Consider the following 20,978-nt stretch of genomic DNA (forward strand, 5'->3'; position numbering starts at 1 on the left):
CAGGAGCTTCACCACTACACTGAACTGCTGCTGGAGACAGCGACAGCTGACGGTGGAAATATTGACAAACTGGTTTCTCTTTGCAGCAAAGGCTGGTGGTTTAAAGGCTGTTTTCTCTTGATGGGTTCTATTGGTCCCCAGATTCTCCAAGCTCTCTCTAATAGGTACAAATAATGGGAAGATCTGTGTAAAGCCAGCTGTGGAGCCTTCTCCCCCCACCCCGAGGCAGTTCCTCCACCCTCAATTCCATTCTCACCTTGTGGGGGCATCTACCCAGACTCGCCAGCCAGGAGGGACCTGGGGAGTGGATGCCGCCCCCTCCCTGAGGCCCAGCCAGGTTTCTCTTTCTGGCAGCATCTGTAGTCCCCTGCTTCTGTCACCCACAACTATTCTTGGCCTCTGGCCCCTTTCACTTTCTGCTCAGCCTCTTCCTGCCTCCGTGGTTCCCCAACATCCCCGGTTCCCCCCCTGCCCGCCCCAGCCTTCTCTCCATACTCCCTCCCACCACCAGTGGCCTCGGCTTAGGTGAAAAGCCCTAGAAGAGACCAGAGTACAGTGAAGTCTAGGTATAGGTTTGGGTCCCCACTCTGTCCCTTCTTGTCTGGGTGACCTTGGCAGGCCTCTTCCCTCTGAACCTCATGTCTCCATCTGGAGAGGGGAATGATGCTTGTGTTCTGCCTACCTTGACCCTGGGGAGGGTACAGACTGTGACCAAAACCATGGGGAGGATGGGGGTTGTGTATCAGGACCATGGGGAGGATGCAGGCTGTGTACCAGGATCATGGGGAGGATGCAGGCTGTGTCCCAGGACCGTGGGGAGGATGCAGGCTGTGTCCCAGGACCGTGGGGAGGATGCAGGCTGTGTCCCAGGACCGTGGGGAGGATGCAGGCTGTGTCCCAGGACTTAGGGAGGATTTGTCCCCCACCCCGACCATGGGCTGGGCACTGAGGAAAGGAAAGCAGCAAGACTGATTGCAAGTGGGCAGCCAGGACAGGCCTGGGTGGGGCTCAGCTCGCCTTGGACAAGTCACTTCTCCTTTCTGGACCTGAGTTTCATACCTGTGAATTGAGGCGGTTGGACTGAAGGATAAAGGGTCACAACCCAGAGTGATTAAAGTAGGGTTAGAGGCAGCCCTTGGGGACTGTGGGAGCCCCACAGGGGCTTTTGACTTGGGTGGGAAGTGGTTCTGGGAAGGGTCCCAGGAGATGGGGCAGCTGATAGTGGTGGTTTAGTCGCTAAGTTGTGTCCGACTCTTGTGGCCCCATGGACTGTAGCCCACCAGGCTCCTCTGTCCATGGGATTCTCCAGGCAAGAATACTGGAGTGGGTTGCCCTTTCCTTCTCCAGGGGATCTTCCCAATCCATGAATCGAACCCAGGTCTCCTGCATAGCAGGCAGGTTCTTTACCAACTGAGCTACAAGGGAAGCCCCAATAGCCGAGCTGGGTCTCAAAGGAGCATAGTGATCATAGATCCTGGGCGTGTCCAGGAGAAACCAGCATGTGCAAAGGTCCAGGAGCAAAGGGTGTGGGGCCTGGGAAAGGGTAGAGGGGTGGAGAGGCGGGCGCAATGAAGCTAGTCTGCAGGAACAGGTCACACAGCCTGTCAGACCCTGCTCAGGCAGTGGGGAACCATGGGGAGGCCCCAGGCTTCCACTGACAAGTCCATGTCCCACCCAGACAGGGACTTCCTGAGATGGGGACAGGCCTTACTGATCTTTGAGTTGCCTGTGTCAGACTGGACAGGAAGATATAGTCAATGAATAAATGATATTTCCTGCTCCTCTAAAAGGACTGGCTTTCTGTGAATAGTTAACCACTACAGGTGGTCAGTCCCCTGGATCCATTAGCTGTTGCTGCATGACCGACCTCCCCTGAATGAGTGGTTTAACACAAGCAGCATTTACTGCTGCTCACAGTTCGTGAGTTCATCTGGGCTGGGCTGATCTTGTTTGGTACACTCTAGCACCCACAGGCAGCTAGCTGGTAGGTCGGCGGGGGCTGGCTGGTGTTGGGTGGCCTCGGCTAGGATGGTACTTCTCAGTTTTGTGTGGCCTCTTGTCCAGAAGGCCAGCTTAGGCTTGTTCTCAGGGCAGATGCAGAATCCCAAGAGAACGCATAGAGCCAGAAAGCATCTTGAGGTCCAGGCTAGGAAGCAGGCTGTCTCTTCATCACCATCCTCACTTCCCATTGGCTAAAGCAGCCCAAGTTCTAGGATGGAGACATAGATTGCTTTAGGAGAGGAACAGCAAAGTCATATTGTCAAGAGCATGGATACAGGGAGGAAGGGGAAATTGGGACTTTATTTTACAAGATCAATTTGACCCGCTCTCCAACACTTGGAGAAGGAAATGGCAACCCACTGCAGTATTCTTGCCTGGACAATCCCATGGACAGAGAAGCCTGGCAGGCTATAGTCCATGGAGGCGCAGAGTTGGACGCGACTGAGTAATTAACACACTCCAGCACTCATTCCCTATCAGTTAAGGAAATTCCAGTCTGGTCAGTGGTCGCCTCACCAGTGGGCACATAACCCAATTCTGGCCAACGAGATGGGAAGAAAGCTTTCTGAGGGTTTCTGGGGAAGATTTCCTTGCTCCTAAGGGGGAGACCTGGGGAGAAATGGTTTCCATTTTCCTGCTGGATGTGACCCCTGTATTTGCCTCTGCCATCCAAGGAGCCGCCTCGGGCGAAACCAACACCGAGATGTCAGAGCAGAGAAGTGAAGGAACCTGGGTCCGTGGAGTCCTGGTGGGACTGCTCAATTTGCCAGGCCAGAAACCCGCTCTACCTCTGGACTTCCTGTTGAACCAGATGTTACATTTCCAGCTTCTTTAAGTCACTTTACATCAGGCTTCCTGTTACCTGGACCAGAGGCATCCTCAGTGAAGCCCTGGGGCCTCTTTTCGTCTTGTGAACTTGTTCTGCCTGATGAGCCAGATCAGAGTTGGAGGCTCTAGGCTTTTCTCTTCAGTGATGCTGAAGGCCCCACACTTCTGACTCGTGTTTTGCACAGGGTCCACCACCTTCCCTTTCCACCTGGGCCTGTCAGCCCCAATGACTGAACCAGCAGGCATCAGCTGGATTCGGAAGACCTGGGTTCTGGTGAGTTAGACTTCCCCCTTTCTTTTTGCTCTGCAGTGGCCAGCGTCTTTGAGCCTTCGGTTGCTCTTTCAGAAAATGAAGAAATGAAACCTGCCTTTTGCATGGCTAATGCTTGATAACAGCATTTGAAAACATCTTAGAAGCTCTGTCAGGCAATGAAAATTTGCATCCCTATAGCTTTTTATAGCTTCCAATTTGCTTCCTGGTACTTAAGCAATAATAACAACAGTAATAATAGAAGCCAGCAATTATGGAGCCCCTACTATGTGCCGAGCACACTACTGAGTACTTTATATGCATGTATTATGGAATTCTCCTAGCAGCTCCTAAGCTCAGAACTGTCCCATGCTCGCGTCTCACTCTGAGTAAAAGCCAAAACCCTTTTAAGGATCCACAAGTCCCCTACCTGATCCAATCCCACACTCCCCACCTCTCCGATCTCATCTACTGTTCACCCCCCGATTCACACTGTACCAGCTACTTACCCCTTTCCTTGAACATTCTGCCTCAGGGCCTTTGCACCTGCTCTTCCTTCTGCCTAAAATGCTCTTTCCACATACAAATGGGTAGCTGACTCGCCTTTAGTTTTCTGCTTCTCAGAGCAGCTTCCATGACCATCCAAATAAAATAGCAACCTATCCCTGGCACCTCCTAGCCCCACTGTGTAAAACACCTGCTGTGTTTTACTCCATAGCACTTAGCTACATCTGACATAATCCTGGCTCTCCACCTGTGAGACTGTAAAGTCCCAGAGGGCAAGGAACTCAGTCTGTTTATGTCACTGCTGAGAAGCCAGAGCCAAGAAGAATGCCTGGAACAGAGTAGGTGCTCAATACATATTTGCTAAGTGAGTGAACAGATACATGCCCCTACGAGGTAAATGCCGGGGTTACTCCCATTTGCCAGCTGAGGTGCGTGAGCTCAGAGAAGGAAATGTGCTCCCGTCATGCAACAGAAGGGGCTATGACAGGACTCTTAACTCAAAACTGGCAGAACCAAGGCCTTGAACTTCAGGGCCAGGACTCGACACCTGCCTCAGGTCCCTCTTGTCTTCTCTCCTGTCTCTGCCCCTGAATCTGTCAGATGGAGCCTTATCCAGGGCTGGGCTCCGTCAGTGCACTTCCTGTAGGCACCTCTGCAAAATTTTGTGTGTCTTCTCATGGTGGCATGTGATCAGGCAGAGCCAAGGAGGCTTGGAGCAGAACCAGGGGCCACCCAGGGGGACGAAGGGCTTTCTGAGCAACAAGCAGATGACAGGAGGGAGCCTTGAGGCGCTAGATCAACCCCAGAGAGGTCAGTGTCCTTCACAGCTCAGGGGTCAGAGTGGGGACTGTTCCATGATCAATTCAGGCCCCAAATCTTCCCTGAACTCTGGCCTGGACCCCTCCTGCTTGGACCTAAGAGCCCAGGAATGATCTGGACTTGGATAGTAGAGTAGGAGACGTAGACAAAATAAGATTCCTCAGACCCAACAGATGTGTGCTGGGTCCTTCAAGGGGTATTATTTGTATTTCTTCTCAGCTCTATTCTAATCCTTCCAGTGGAGTACTATCTCCCCACTTCACAGAGAAAGTGAGGCTTAAAGTGGTTGAGGAAGTTTCCCTGGGTCACTTAGCTAGGAAGGAATAAATCTGGATTGATGACAATGATAAAAATAATGTGACTTTGGGGTATCTTTGATGACAATGATAATAATAAGAACAATGTGACTTCTGCTTTACTGACTATGCCAAAGCCTTTGACTGTGTGGATCACAATAAACTGGAAAATTCTGAAAGAGATGGGAATACCAGACCACCTGACCTGCCTCTTGAGAAACCTATATGCAGGTCAGCAAGCAACAGTTAGAACTAGACATGGAACAACAGACTGGTTCCAAATAGGAAAAGGAGTACGTCAAGGCTGTATATTGTCACCCTGCTTATTTAACTTCTATGCAGAGTACATCATGAGAAACGCTGGGCTGGAGGAAGCACAAGCTAGAATCGAGATTGCCAGGAGAAATATCAATAACCTCAGATATGCAGATGACACCACCCTTATGGCAGAAAGTGAAGAACTAAAGAGCCTGTTGATGAAAGTGAAAGAGGAGAGTGAAAAAGTTGGCTTAAAGCAGCTCAACATTCAGAAAACGAAGATCATGGCATCTGGTCCCATCACTTCATCGCAAATAGATGGGGAAACAGTGGAAACAGTGGCTGACTTTACTTTTGGGGGGGCTCCAAAATCACTGCAGATGGTGATTGCAGCCATGAAGTTAAAAGTCACTTACTCCTTGGAAGGAAAGTTATGACCAACCTAGACAGCATATTAAAAAGCAGAGACATTACTTTGCCAACAAAGGTCCTTCTGCTGCTGCTGCTGCTAAGTTGCTTCAGTCGTGTCCGACTCTGTGTGACCCCATAGACGGCAGCCCACTAGGCTCCTCTGTCTCTGGGATTCTGCAGGCAAGATGGTTTTTCAAGTGGTCATGTATGGATGTGAGAGTTGGACTGTGAAGAAAGCTGAGCACCAAAGAATTGATGCTTTTGAACTGTGATGTTGGAGGAGACTCTTGAGAGTCCCTTGGACTGCAAGGAGATCCAACTGGTCCATCCTAAAGGAGATCAGTCCTGGGTGTTCATTGGAAGGACTGATGCTGAAGCTGAAACTCCAATACTTTGGCCACCTGATGTGAAGAGCTGACTCAATGAAAAAGACCCTGATGCTGGAAAAGATTGAGGGCAGGAGGAGAAGGGGACAACAGAGGATAAGATGGTTGGTTGGCATCACTGACTCAATGGACATGGGTTTGGGTGGACTCTGGGAGTTGGTGATGGACAGGGAAGCCTGGCGTGCTGTGGTTCATGGGGTCGCAAAGAGTCGGATACGACCGAGCGACTGAACTGAACTGAACTGACTCTGGGGGCTTCCCTTCAGCGGAGAAGGCAGTAGCACCCCACTCCAGTGCTCTTGCCAGGAAAATCCTATGGACGGAGGAGCCTGGTGGGCTGCAGTCCATGTGGTCGCTGAGGGTCAGACACGACTGAGAGACTTCACTTTCACTTTTCTCTTTCATGCATTGGAGAAGGAAATGGCAACCCACTCCTGTGTTCTTGCCTGGAGAATCCCAGGGATGGTGGAGCCTGGTGGGCTGCCGTCTGTGGAGTCGCACAGAGTCGGACACGACTGAAGCGACTCAGCAGCAGCAGTAGCAGCTTGTGGTCCAGTGGTTAAGAATCCGCCTGCCAATACAGGGGACATCGGTTCAGCTCCTGCTTCAGGTAGATTCCACGTGCCACGGAGCAACTAAGCCCGTGTGTCACAGCTAGAGAGTGGACTGTGCTCACTGCAGCTAGAGAAAGCCCACATAGCAATGAAGACAAAAATTAATTACCTTTAAAATAGTAATAATAATGTGACTTCCAAGACCAGGTCATAAAAGGCATGTAGCTGCCGTGTTATCCCCTTTTGGCTCACTTGCTTTTGGGGAAGCCAGCCGCCATGTTGTGAGGGCACTCGAGCAGCCCCACGGCACGGCCCTTAAGGTGCGGAGCTGAGGCCACCTGCTTTGTGAATGAGCCCCCAGAGCAGGGCCTCCAAACCCCGGCTGACTCCTTGACTACAGCCTCCTGAGAGACCCTGAGACAGAACCACCCAGCTGAGTCACTCCCTGATTCCTGACCCACAGCAACAGTGTGAGATAAATATCTGTTCTTTTAAGCAGATCTATGAGTTTTCTGTTTTCTGCTGTGTAGCAAATTATCACAAACCTAGTGGCTTAACAAATTTATTATCTCACAGTTTTCCTAGGTCAGAAGTTTGGTGCAAGTTTTCTGCTCAAGGGTCACACTGGGCCAAAATCGGGGTCAGCCGGGGTCCTAGTTCCCATCTGGAGACTCTAGGGGAAAAAAATCTGCTTCCAGGCTCCTTCTTGATTTTGGCAAAATTCAGTTCCTGTGGTTGCAGGTCTGAGGTCCCCGTTTCCTCGCCAAGTATCAGCCGAGGGCTGCTCTCAACTCTAGAGGTGACCCACATTTCATCCACACATGGCCCCTCCTCCTCCACTCCAGTGACAGCACATCACATCTTTCCTGTGCTTCAAATCTCTGACTTCCTCTTCTGGCACCAGCCAGAGGAAACACTCCACTTTTGAAGGGTTCAGGGGATTAAGTTAGATACACTGGATAACCTCCCTTTTGTAAAACCAACCTTATATCGTAACCTAATCACAGGAGCAGAATCCATTATAAACATGTCCTCGGGATGAGATGGGGTGGTGGGAAAGAACAGGGGCTCTCTTAGAATTCTTCCCTCCATAGCACCAAGATTTGTACGCAGAAATAGAAAACTAACGCAGCCGTTGAGTGGCTTTTCCCATATGGAAGCTCACGTCCTTCAGATTTAGAACATTTTTTCCCCTCCATTTGCTCTGTTCTCTAACACCGATGAGTCGGATGTTGCATCTTGAGGGACGATCCTCTTGTTTCTTGATCTTTTTATGTCGGATTTTCGAACTGTGTCTTTCTGGGAGGTTCTCCAGTCGCTTGCAAGGCTGATGGTGAAGGTTTTTCTTTCTGCCCTCACCTCTCTAGTTCTTTCTCGGTCACTGAATGTCCCCGTATGCAGCGTCTCATTCTCGTTTTAGAGATACAACGTCTCTCATTTCTCTTGGGGTTTTTGTTGTCTTGTGTTTCCCTGCTCCCTGAGTTGGCCGTTTCCCAGGAGCTCTTTTCCTCTGCTGATGTTGACCTCTGATTTTCCTTGTACAAGCCTGCCTCCAGTGTCCAGTGATCCTCATCTGTGAGTTCACACTGAAGATCAGGAAGCTGAAAACAGACCATCAGAAGCTTGCTGACTGTGGACAGGGCGTGTGGACAGGCGAGTCTCATCCAGGCAGCTGGGCAGGCTCTGGCAGTCACGGTGGAATCCCAGAGTCAGCATCTGAAGCGTCCTCTCCTAGGTGGGTCATTTCTCCACAGAGGACCCCCAGCCTCCAGCCTGGGGCGTGGACCAGGGACCACACTGGGCGGCGGGACCCGTGGCCTTTCTCTTTACCCTTTGTGTCGGGCCTGACCACACCCTCAATTCAGCCTTCTGTCCTATTTAGATGGTATGTTTATTAGTCTTGTGGAGTGAGAAGCTAAGAGAGCTGTTGTTTAGTCGCTCAGCTGTGTCCGACTCTTGCGACCCTGTAGACTGTAGTCCGCCAGGCTCCTCTGTCCATGGGACTTCCCAGGCAAGAACACTGGAGTGGGTTGCCATTTCCTCAGCTAGGGCATCTTCCCCACCCAGGGATCGAACCCCTGTCTCCTGCATTGGCAGGTGGATTCTTACCACTGCGCCACCTGGGAAGCCTCGTGTTGTGGGGTGAGAAGCTAAGAGAGATTGGAGGACTAAGAGTCTCCCAAATTATCCCTTTTTCCAAAATACTTATTTTCATTTATTTATTTGACTGAGCCGGGTCTTCATTGCAGCACGTGAGATCTGCTTCCCTGACCAGGGATGGAACCCAGGTCCCCTGCATCGGGAGCACAGTCTTAGCCACTGAACCACCAGAAAAATCCCCAGAATTGTCCTTTTGCAGATCCACGATGCCAGGTGATGGGGTATAAAAATGAACCAGACAGGTTCTACTGTTGGGGCTGAAGACCTACTGACTTCTGTGCACCTACTGTGTGCTGGGCACTGAATCTGGATCTGGGTTTTGTCCTTCAGGGTCCGTTTGGCCACGTCTGGAGACATTTTTGGTGTCACAGCTAGGGGGTGGATGTGGGTACTACTGGTGTCTAGTGGGCAGAGGCTGGGCACGCTCCTCACACTCCCCAGGGCACAGGGCTGTCCCCACAGCAGAGAATTCAGCAGTGCTGAGGTGGAGAGTCCTGCCCTAGAATGATGGGACATGATCCCTGGCTTCATGGGAAGGGAGCAAAAGTTTTCTGTCTTCTCAGCACCTGCTGTGTGTTTTCATAGCAACCCCTCCACCCCGGGGTCCTCCACTCTCAGCCTGGGTGAGGGATGTCGGGGTGGGTACCACGCATGCCCTCTTTCCTGCCTGGTTCCCCATCCCCGCTTCAGCCTCGAGGGGGGAGCATAGGGTGGCAGCAGCTATCAGGGTGCAAGCTGGCCCAGACCCGTGGCCCTGCTTGACGTTGGTCCCCACCAAGCCATGTGACAAGACCAGGCCACAAGAAAGAGGTTTCAACAAGCGTTATCGCTTCCTGGAACTCCGACTCGGCGACTTCCCCGAAGACCGGCTGTGCCTGGCGGGCGGGCTGTGCGCGCCGGGGACCGAACTGTGCACCGCGGGGACCAGGCTGTTCCCTTCCTCCTCCGCTGTCCCCGCAAGCTGCCACCCTCTCTCTCAGTCTGACTACCTGGAAAGACTCCACCCCTCCGGGCCCAGCACCCCGATGGCTTGCCTGTCGTTTCAGCACCCGCCCCAAGGAGTGGCGGGGCAGGGCTGACCCAGGGGGTCCTTCCAGCGACCTCTAGAATGCTTGGACCGAGCTGAACCAGGCTGAGACCCCAGATGTCTGGAAACCCACCTGTTCTCCTCTCTGCCCCTGATGGGGCAACTGGCAACCAGGTTGGGCACAGATTTGCTTCAGTGTTTCTGTCCGCAAAATGGACACAAATCTCCCATTCCATTTCATCTGCCCATCAGACAGATGGTAGGCAGACACACAATTCCTGTTTCTGTCTTGCTGGTTTTAGCCTTGGAAACCCAGAGAGGGAAGAGAAAAGTCCCATATTGGCAGGGGCAGAGAGGGGACAGAAACTGAAGGCTTCTTGGATGTCATTATCTCTGGGTGACTGTGATGACTCTGGAATAAGTCACTTCCTCGAGTCCCCACTTCACAGAAATCTAGACCGTAAATATAGACCTGGCCGCAATGGGGTGGGGTGGTGGGGGCCTGGGTAGCCAGAATGAGAGGGTGGGTGAAGAGGAGGAAGCGAGGAGAAAACCATCCTCTGAGCAGGCAGGCGCCCCAGGGTCCTGCCAGTGGGGTTTACTTATTCTGTTGAAATGAAAATGCTCTGACATTGAACCGTATTGCCAATACTCTTTGTGTTTTTGACCTACAAAATCTTCAATTTCACGTGATTCAGCCTAAGATGATCCACCCGCCAGACTGTTTCGAGAATTAAAGATAGCATGATGTGCTTAGCTGCATGCCTGTATGTAATTAGTGCTAAGTCAAGAAAGGGACGGGGGAGCCTGGTGGGCTGCCGTTTATGGGGTTGCACAGAGTTGGACATGACTGAAGCGGCTTAGCAGCAGCAAGAATAGCCCTTATGTCGTATGGTAACACATATATCTCTTATCTAATAATATATCATCAATGATGTTAGTATTCCCTGGTGGCTCAGACAGTAAAGCGTCTGCCCGCAATGCAGGAGACCCGGGTTTGATCCCTGGGTTGGGACAATCCCCTAGAGAAGGAAATGGCAACCCACTCCAGTACTCTTGCCTAGAAAATTCCATGGATGGAGGAGCCTGATTGGGCCACAGTCCATAGGGTCACAAAGAGTCGGACACAACTGAGCAACTTCATGACTTCAAGGAGAGTAGTGACACTAAACATTATCCATTCTCTCCTCCATCCTCCCCTTGTCAAATCCACATTGATTGATCACGCAGCATGTGCCCAGGATGGGTGTAAGCATTCTTCATTGTCGCCAACACTCAGTGTCACCCCTGATTCCTGAGCATGCACCCTTTGCAGGCAAGTGGTGGAAGCTCCGCATTTGTGTCCACAGGTGCCTAAGCCAGCACATCACTACATGTCACTTGTCAGTCTGAGCACCCCTGCTGGGACCTCCCAGTAATAGGACCTCCTTTTACTAACTTGTGCAAGCAGCAGCTGGCTCATGGGTCGTCTTGAGTTTACGTTCAACCATGTTCAACCTGAACTGGGAATATTGCTGTTCCTAACCACAGTATAGGACTTTATATCAATGCCTTTAATGTCACCTTGGCGTCCACTCTGTGTCTTAATCCAGGGCTTATTTGAGATCCCAGTGAGTGGTTCACCATCCTTGCAACAGGCAGATCATCTTAGATTCTCATGAAGGAATCTGGGAAGATGGGGGAAAAGGATGGAGCCAAGCCCAGAGCTCTGTGGCACAGTTCTCAAGACCTGTTGGCCAGTTGGTTTGTGTGTGCGTGTGTGTTTGTGTGTGTGTGTGGTCAACAATTTACCAAGTCAGAGACCCAATCAGGATGTTGATGCTTCTGTCTGGATTCAGACCTCACTGAGGTCCAGTTTTGGTTTTGCCACATGTTAACTCTGTGGCCCTTGGCAAGTCATTTCACTTCTCTAGGCCTCAGTTTCCTCATCTGAAAAATGGATACTAATAGTCCTACCTTACAGAGGGGTAAGAAGGACTAACTGAAACTGTGTTGGGGGCAGGGGGTGGGGGCGCCCCAGTGGTGTCTGGCATACGGTGGGTGCTCAGTGCGAGCCTGAGTCTGAGAATTAGCCAGTGGCACAAGTTGTTTCTGCACCAGATACCTCCTAGGAAGGTCAGTAGCAGCATGACCAAGGCAGAGGTGAGGCAAGACTGTCCCTCAGGGACACACCAGATGGCTCCTCGGAGGGCCAGCCTCCCTCCCCTCAGGACAGAGTGCCCACAGTCTCTGCTAGTGTAGCCCTGCTGACCAGCAGCCCCTCCTTTCCAGCCTGCCCAGGGGTTTGGGCCTCCCCGGAAAAAGAGCGACTTCCCGTCTCTGCACAGCAGCTTTCCCGTCTATAAAGAAGGAGCAAAACCTCAGTGGACCCTTGAGAGCATCCAGTGAGTTGTGCCTCACAAGGACAACATGGGTCGCCTTGCTGGCTCCAGCTGGACCTCAGCTTCCTTACTGGTAAAACAGGTACCATCGTTACGATCTTGTCAGCCAGTGACTTGGAAGGCTGTTCATGAAATGCTCGGTGGAAAAAGCAGGTTATGATATGGGTTATGAAGAATGGTATCTTCCTTGTTTTACGTCCCTGGATATGTTCCAATGTCTCCTACTTTATGGGAACTTGAATAGAATTCGTATCCTACTGTTGTGTGAAAATTGTATAAATCTTAATTACATTGAATTGGTTCACAGTGCTTTTCAGGCCTACTTTATCCTATTTTTCTGTATATTCATTCTATTAACTTTTGAGAGTTAGATATTGAAATTCCAATTTAAAACCTTAATTTCAGTTCAGTTCAGTTCATTTCAGTTCAGTCGCTCAGTCATGTCCAACTCTTTGCAACCCCATGAATCGCAGCACGCCAGGCCTCCCTGTCCATCACCATCTCCCGGAGTTCACTCAGACTCACGTCCATCTAGTCCATGATGCCATCCAGCCATCTCATCCTGGGTCGTCCCCTTCTCCTCCTGCCCCCAATCCCTCCCAGCATCAGAGGCTTTTCCAATGAGTCAACTCTTCCCATGAGGTGGCCAAAGTACTGGAGTTTCAGCTTTAGCATCAGTCCTTCCAAAGAAATCCCAGGGCTGATCTCCTTCAGAATGGACTGGCTGGATCTCCTTGCAGTCCAAGGGACTCTCAAGAGTCTTCTCCAACACCGCAGTTCAAAAGCATCAATTCTTTGGCACTCAGCCTTCTTCACAGTCCAACTCTCACATCCATACATGACCACAGGAAAAACCATAGCCTTGACTAGACGGACCTTAGTCGGCAAAGTAATGTCTCTGCTTTTGATTATACTATCTAGGTTGGTCTTATCTACTTTAAAAAATAATGGTAATATATGTAGCTTTGTTCTGTATTTTCCAGCTTTCCTGTACATGTATTATCATACTTTCATAATTTAAAAAGAAAAAACAAATGGTGTCTTTTTTAAGAAAAAATGTGTGTATCTGGAAATCAGGAAAATATATTAAATGTATTTTATGCTATCATTATTGGTAGATTCTTTTACGAATTTAACAACAAATGTGAAGATTAAACAATAATGTGGACTGACCCAGGATGTGACTGTGGGGGCGGGAAGGCAGTGGGGATATGGAAACTCTGTGCTTCCCGCTCAATTTTGATATGAACTAAAACTGCTCTAAAAATAAAGTCTGTTTTAAAAAAGAAAAAAGGGAAGGAAAATTTTTTAATGTGGAATTTTTTTTTTCCCCAGCACAAAGAAGTTACGAACCACCATGAATCAGGAGGTGTGAAAGTGTCTGCACTCCAGCTTTCCTTGAGGGCAGATGTCAGCCAGAGAGGGGAGTACCCTGGGCCCCAGATCCCGGCAAAACGAGTCTTGCTTCTTTCAGTCGGAGAGCTGTTCGGCCTCCTCTTAGAATGAGTGAGTGGTTCCATTTCACTCACTCACCCTTTGTTCCAGGCAAACCTGACCCCTGACCCTTGCTTCTCTTCAAACCCTGATTACCCAAGACTCTCTGGGGTTGCCAGTGACAGAAGCATAACTCAGACGAGCATAAGCAGAAAAGGAAGCTTGTGGCGTGTGTCACAGGTAAACCCAGGGGTGGGTTTCAGGTATGGCTGGATGTAGGGGCTCCCACGATGCATCAGGGCTCTCTGTCTTCTCTTCTCTTCTTTTTACTCAGCGGGCACAATGGCTGCCAGTGGGCCTGCGTTTAGAGGAAAGAGTTCCTGCAGAAAAAGTCTCAGGAGGGTCTCTGACTGGTCCAGCTTAGGTCATGTGCCTATCCTGAACTGGGGCATGGGGAACTCAGGCCAGGTCTTGCCCACATCCACCTGTGGTCACAGGGCGCTGTGGCAACGCCCCCTCAGGACCTTACAGAGGCGGGTGGGAAAGTTCCCTGAGAGCAGTACACCGTGTGGACCCCCCTTTCAGCCGCTGCATCTCTGTACCTGCTGGCCCCTCTCCCTCTTTGGAATGTGAGCAAAGAGCCTGTCAGGTCACAACTGTTCTGTGAGGGCCCAGGCACTTTTGGCTCCCACAAACCTGGCTGTGAATCCTTGCTGTGCTCCAACAGGCTGTGTGATGTAGGCAAATCACTTGAGCTCTCTGAGCCTCACTTTTTTCTCCTCACCTTATCTGTCCACAGAGAGGTGCTTGCGTGAGGGAGCCCAGGGCCTGGAGCAGAGGGCAAGCTCCGGTGAGACAGCCAAGGACAGGATCTGGATGCTGACTGGAGCTCGCCTAGGGGAGAGGCTAGGCCGCCTTTGGATCTCCCCTCTAGCTGTGACGTCTTGGGCAAATACATCCACCACACTTCTCTGAGCCTTAGTTTCTCTGCCCACAAAAAAACAGAGAAACTTGCCTCTACAGAGACAGTTATACAGATTCACTGGAAGGACTGAAGCTCCAATACTTTGGTCACCGGATGTGAAGAGCTGACTCATTGGAAAAGACCCTGATGCTGGGAAAGATTGAGGGCAGAGGATAAAGGGGTAACAGAGGATGAGATGGTTGGATAGCATCACCAACTCAAAGGACGTGAGTTTAAGCAAGCTCCAGGAGATGGTGGAAGACAGGGGAACCTGGTGTGCTGCAGTCCATAGGTCACTCAGTCAGACACGACTGAGCCACTGAACAACGACACACAGATTATGGGAGATTACAGAGGCCACTTTGCACATGCCGTTCCCTCTGAGATGCCCTTCCCCACCTTGACTGCCCAGGTGGGTTCCTTCTCAACTTATGCTTTAGGACGCTGACGGTGACATCTCCAGGGTGCCTCCCTTGACGCCACATCCTCCACCGTCCTCTTATTCTTAAACTAATTAGCTCTTTTCCTGGCTCCCCCCACCCTCCACCAACACTCCAGCCACCTGGATCAGGGGATACCAAAACCCCATCGATGCCCTTTCTCTCCTAACTCTCTGAACAGCTCAGATTGGTCTCCTCCCTTGCACCTGGGCCTACTGGAAGCATGAATAAACATTTGTGGAATGAATGCTTGACTCCCAAATTTTCTTTCTGGAGGGGTCCCCCCAACTCTGACATGGGCCTGTGGTGCCATCTCTGCTGGGAGCATGGCGCCCACCAGGGGAGGAGGACCTTGGGTGAAGGAGGAAGTCCAGGTTGCCGCTGGTAGCCCAGGCAGCTGATTTCTAAGAAACCAGCTGAGGGACAGGAAGGCTGGGGCAAAGCTCAGGATGGCTTTTACTTTCAGTTTTCTGCATCTGGAGCAGTGTAGGTACCCAAGGTTCTTGGCTGGGAGGGGACGGTGTTATAGGCACAGCGTTGTCAAATGTCAAGGACACAGCCAGCACTTCAGGACCCAGACCAGGCCCGGAGCCCAGAGAGGTCTTGCCCGGCCCCATCCACAGCCATCAGGTTAGGAGCCGGGGCTGCCGGGGGTAACAGCCACCTGGCCTGGCCCGGCCCGGCCATCAGGGCTTCCTCTTTATTCACTCACGCACTCATTCATTCAGTCACCCACCCATCCACTCACCCATCCACTCATCCTTTCTCTCACTCCTCAGACCTCTCTGTCTTCTCTTTCCTTCCTATTTCCCTGTGTTCTTTCCTCTCCCCTTCCCACTCCTTGTCTCCCCAGCTCTGCCTCTTGCTCCCTCTCTCTGCCTATCTGCACCCCTTGCTTCCCCCACCACCTTTCTGACTCACTCACCCATTTTTTCCCTGGAGGAGGGGATAGCTGAGCTGGGCTTTGAAGACTGAGTAGGAGTTTGCCAAGTGAAGACAATGCAAGAGAAACATCAAAGACTTCCCCTGGGTTGCTCAAAAGGCCAAAGGATGATGGAAGCAGATGGGGAATGCGAAGGGGACAGTGAGGGGCTAAAATGTACAGTGGGGCTGGGCAGTGAAGGACCTCAGAGCCCATGGGAAAGGGGTCACATTTTAGTGTCTAGCAGCTGGGAGCCACTAGAATGCTGTGGGGTCATCTGGCTTGGTCCAAGTACTGCTTCTATGACTTTTATCAGCCATGAGATCTAGACAAGAGCTCAATCTCTCCTGGCCTAGTCTGTGAAATGAGACAATAAGGGTACCCATCTAGCAAGAGCTAGATAAAGGGGGGCCGTTAGCAATACTCACTTGCTGGGGGAGCCAAGCGAATGCGTGTGTGCCCAGGGGTTTCAGGTGAGCGAATCAGCAGTTTAGGCGGTCACACCCAATTCCCTCCATTGCCTGCCAAGGGGCCGAGCCCACATCTCGGTTCCTCAGTTTCCCCATCTGCAATCCGATGAGGGGGAGGTCCACTTTAAGCTCAAGCCTGCACTCCTCGCCCCGCCCCCACGCCCTGCCCACCTGGCCAGGGGAGCCCGCCAGGCCCCCCTCCCGCCAGGCCCCCCTCCCACCAGGACCTGAGGTAGTTTCGCTTTGACCCGCCTTCCAGAAACTGTGGCCCTTCCTGTCACCAGGTTACCACAGAAGGAACTTGGCAAAAGATAAGATTAGCAGCATGGAGGAACCCCAGGCTGACCATGCTAGGCTTTCATTTTTAGTGTCCCAAGCTGGGCCCCCTACATAGGGTCCACCCTGCCCTCCCAGCATCACGCCTCATATTGAGCACGTACTCTGTGCTTATAATCACTTCCTATTAATACTCTGTACCTGTGAGATCCGAGGGCTTACCCCATTTCACAGGTGAGGAAACTGAGGCTCAGTCAGTGCCCACGACACAAAGCTGGCAGCCAAGCTGGGCAGTTTCCCAGGCACGGGACGGGTGTCCTGGAGGGTCCCTAGATGATGGTTTTAGGTGAGACTCAAGGACATTTTGATAAAACATTGAGCTGCTGTGAAAGAGTTCCTATTTGCCACTCAAGTAAAGAAGACAGTCTCATATGGGAGCTACTGTGTCTTAAACACCTCTCTGACACTTAACACGTCTCGCTCTCAACCACACACAAAATAGGCTTTTTTTGTTTATGTGTGTACTCAAACATGTACAACTCTTTGCAACTTCGTGGACTGTAGCCCAACAGGTTTCTCTGTCCATGGGATTTTCCAAGCAAGAATACTGGAGTGGGTTGCCATTTCCTCCTCCAGGAGATTTTCCCAGCCCACGGATCAGACCCTCATCTCCTCCGGCTCTTTCATCAGCAGGCGGATTCTTTACCGCTGCACCACCTGGGAAGCCCAGGTACAGCAGACCTCTGAAAGCAGAGCAAGACACCAATCTCCAGCTAAAACTTACTAACACTGTTTGAATTTCATTGCATTTTTTTCAAGGGTTATCTTTTTGTGGTAGGTGACTCTGGCTTTCTGTGTATAGTAGTGAAACATTTCCCTTTGAATAAAACTTACCTAAGGAAACTGAGTAACTTGAAGAATATCATTGAATAACATAACAGCTGCAACTTGGATAGAGCCGGCAAAAATCATAAAGGTGGATCTCTGGTGTCTGACAGTTTGGAAACCTTAGCTTAAAGCGAGGGGATGGCTGTAAAATCGGGCAGACCTCCTAGGGTCTGCCACGTAGCTGCTGTGTGACCCTGGGCACTTTATTTAACCTCTCTGTGCCTCTGTTTTCTCATCTGCAAAATGAGTATCATAACAATAATAATGTCTGTTTCATATGGTTCTTGTGGAGGGTTAAATGAAATACAATGCATGAATTACATAGAACAATACCTAGTGTCTACTGAGCAATTGACATGATGAGCTGGTTGTTTGCAGCAAATGACAAGCTGAGAATGCAACCAAGTCTGTCTGACTTCACGGCTGTGCTCACTCAAATACACAGGGCAGCCCGTGTGAAGCAAAATAGTAATAATCATTATAACCTCTATACTTGTGTCGTGATCCGAGTTATCTCCACTTAGAGTAAATCATTTGATCCTCATTGCCCTTCTGAAGCAAGGCAGAGTGGGTGTCGTTTAGTCTTGTTGCTCACTCAGTTGTGTCCGACTCTGTGACCCTCTGGACTGCAGCACGCCAGGCTTCCCTGTCCTTCACCGTCTCCCGGAGTTTGCTCAAACTCATGTCCAGTGAGTTGATGATGCCATCCAGCCATCTCGTCCTCTGTTGTCCCCTTCTGCTCCTGCCCTCAATCTTTCCCAGCTTCAGGATCTTTTCCAATGAGTCAGCTCTTTGCATCAGGTGGCCAAAGTATTGGAGCTTCAGCATCAGTCCTTTCAATGAATATTCGGGGTTGATTTCCTTTAGAATGGACTGGCTTGATCTCCTTGAAGTCCAAGGGGCTCTCAAGAGTCTTCTCCAGCATTGAATCTACTTCTTGTTTTATAGATGAGGCCACTACAGTCACACTGCTAACAGGACTCAAACCCAGGGCCTGGGTCCCAGGTCTTTCTGCTCCTCCGTGCTGCCTCCCACAGTGAAACGTTGAGGGGAGGGGCCACCAAGGCTGACTTACCCAGGCTTCGCCCCCTCCTCTCCACCCTGCTCCTGGATGCCCCTCCCGGCCGCACCCAAGTGTGGGAGGTATGGGAGGGAGTGTCTCATCCCACAGGCCGCTGCAGGTCCCCAGGTGGAGCCAGCCCCAAATGTTACCCTCCTAACTCAGGATCCAGATGTCAGGCTCACACCATTCCTATCTTGGCCGGTCAGCATTTGCATCCATCCCCGCTCCACACCACCACCACCCCCACCACCAGCTGCCAGGAGGGCCCCAGAGCCACTCTCCCAGGGTCCCTTCTGATCAAGCAGCCCTCTCCTAGGCTGAATTCTGATACAACCTTGCAGATAAGTTACCAGCCCACTGTCTTGCCTGGCTTCCCAGCCTGTGCTAGGGGGAAAAGGATGAATGAGGTGCTCTGAGCCCTGGCTGGTTGTATGGCTCTGAACATCCTTCAGGGTGGCCCTAAGTCTCAGAAACCTATTAACCCATGAACCCCTGGGCACTCTAGTTGGTAAGATCATGACCTTGGCCATCAAGCACCTGGAGTCAAACTCTGGCTTTGCCATTTACACATTTGAGGTGGGGGGTGGGGGGTGGGCAATTCCTTCACTTTTCTGAGCCCACTTCCGTGATGCCACCTGGGCCAAGTATTAGCATCCTTTAGGTGCTCAGTAATTGGCATTATATTAAAACAGCAGCAAGGCAAGGATCATAAGGCAGAGAGGCCAGCCCTAATTATTGGAGACCTATCCGTGTTAAACTCTTTACACGTACCCTCTTACTTAATATCATCCATGGGATGGGTACATTGATTAATCTCATTTGCAGGTGAGAAACCTAGGTTCAGGATCTAAGGGCCGTGTGAGTTGGCGCAGCAGTGCTGGGTGTGCACTGGTATGGAGTGGGAGCTCTTTTTGGTCTCTTAAGACCAGAGGGGGCTGGGAGATCCCGCTATTATGGGCTTGACCTGACCGCCCTCTCTGAGTGGGTGGTGGGGTGGGGATAGTAGTGCTGGTGGCGGCGGGGAAGTCTTCCAAGCGGGCAGCAGGCCCAGGGAGGCGCTAGGACCACACGGAGGCCAGAGGGGCCGCAGCGCAGGGGCGGGGGTGGAGGGGCCAGAGCCCAGCACTGACAAGACCCGAGGAGCAGGTGAGGGTGGCCAGTGACGTCATCAGTGCGTGGCACCCGGCGGCCTGGGCACCCTGGGGCCGGGCGAGGCCTTGAGGCGACGGCACTCGTAGGTGGACAAGCCCTTCACCTTGAGACCTAACGAAGCGCAGGAACAGCATGCGCAAAGGCCCGGTGGCAGAAGGGAGTGCGGTGAGTGCTGAGGCCAGCAGCGCGGTCCTAGGGGGGTAGTTGAGCCTTCTCCTGAGCACGGCCGGGAGCCGTCGGAGGACGGGGGCTTGGAGATGCCGGGCCTCACGTGGGGGTGTCTGTTCTGAGGGCAGTGGTGTACTGGGGCCAAACAGCTGGTCTAGAGCAGGGGAATCCTTTTCCCCTGTGGGCTGTCTGAGGGCCAGGACCAGGTGGGAGGGGCAGATGAGCGCCCATCTTGGGCACTATTGTCCCTGTGTGAATTTGCTTCGTTGAAGACTGCACTCTGCTCTCTGAGAGGCCTTGAGACCCCTAGAATCGGCCCAGGGCTCTTTTATTCCCTAGAAACCTCAAGCCCTGGGGAGTCTCTGGATGATGGTCGTGGACGCAGGTGAAGGGGCTGCCCAGGTGAGGGGGATGCCAAGGCACTGAACACTCCCGCCCTATGTCAGCCCCAGTCCACCTCCTCCTAGGCCCTGCGCTTCCTCTCCCAACGTTGAGGCTGGCTACTCCAAGAAGCCCCTCACTGGAGTCTGCGGGGCTGTGCCCTGGGGATTTGTTCAGACCTAGGTTGGGGATCTGATCATAGTTGAGGTTTCTGACTGATGCCTGCCCCAGGCCTTCCCGGCCCATATTTGGTCTCAGCACCAGTCCCAGCAGGTCCTGTCACTGTCCCTGCCTCTCTGTGGCCCAGTTGGCTGGAGCTGAGGGGTCTTACCAAGAATGACCCCTCCCTTCCCCCCCGCCCCCCACACCCATCCCCAGATATACATATAATAAGGCAGGGAAGCAGTCAGGGAATCTGATCACAGCACAGATTAGATCGGGTCACACCCTGGCTACCCATCACAGTTCAAATCCACACTCCTCACCAGTGGCTGTGCCCACTGCCCTCCCATCCCGCCTTACCTCCTGACACTCGCCTTCACTCAATCCCTTCCCCTCCAGCTCCACCAGCCACTGGACTGGGTTGAGCTTGTTCCCAGTTGCTGTTCCCTCTACCTGAAATGCCTGCCTCCCCGGCTGGCTCTGACCTGTCATTCCAGGCACAATTTCAGTGTCACCTTGAAGGGGCCTTCCTGACCTTTCTTTCTGAAATAGTCCCAGTCCGCTGTCCCACCATCTAGCTGAGTTGTCATCTCGAGTACTGTCACTACTTGGAATGTTCTGGTGCCTTTAGTTTCCTATTTAGTTAGTTAACAGTCTGAGGCCCTGAACGTGAACTCCGTGAGAGCAGGGGCCAGACTCCCTCGACTGTGTCCATTCGTGTATCCACTGGGCTTAAGAGTAACGCCTGGAACGTAAGTTGGTGCTCAGTGCATGTTTGTT

General features: G+C 51.8%; 1 long non-coding RNA gene across 1 annotated transcript; it reads left to right on the top strand.

The window, feature by feature from the left end:
- The first annotated feature begins 553 nt into the window (after positions 1-553).
- On the top strand, positions 554-14,963 carry LOC121817848 (uncharacterized). Its single transcript, XR_006057911.2, has 5 exons — positions 554-3,103; positions 7,856-8,045; positions 11,769-11,960; positions 13,214-13,384; positions 14,112-14,963. It is a non-coding gene; the product is annotated as an uncharacterized LOC121817848 (long non-coding RNA).
- Positions 14,964-20,978: the final 6,015 nt, after the last annotated feature.

This window comes from Ovis aries, chromosome 24, assembly GCF_016772045.2.
Source record: "Ovis aries strain OAR_USU_Benz2616 breed Rambouillet chromosome 24, ARS-UI_Ramb_v3.0, whole genome shotgun sequence".
Lineage (NCBI taxonomy): Eukaryota > Metazoa > Chordata > Mammalia > Artiodactyla > Bovidae > Ovis > Ovis aries.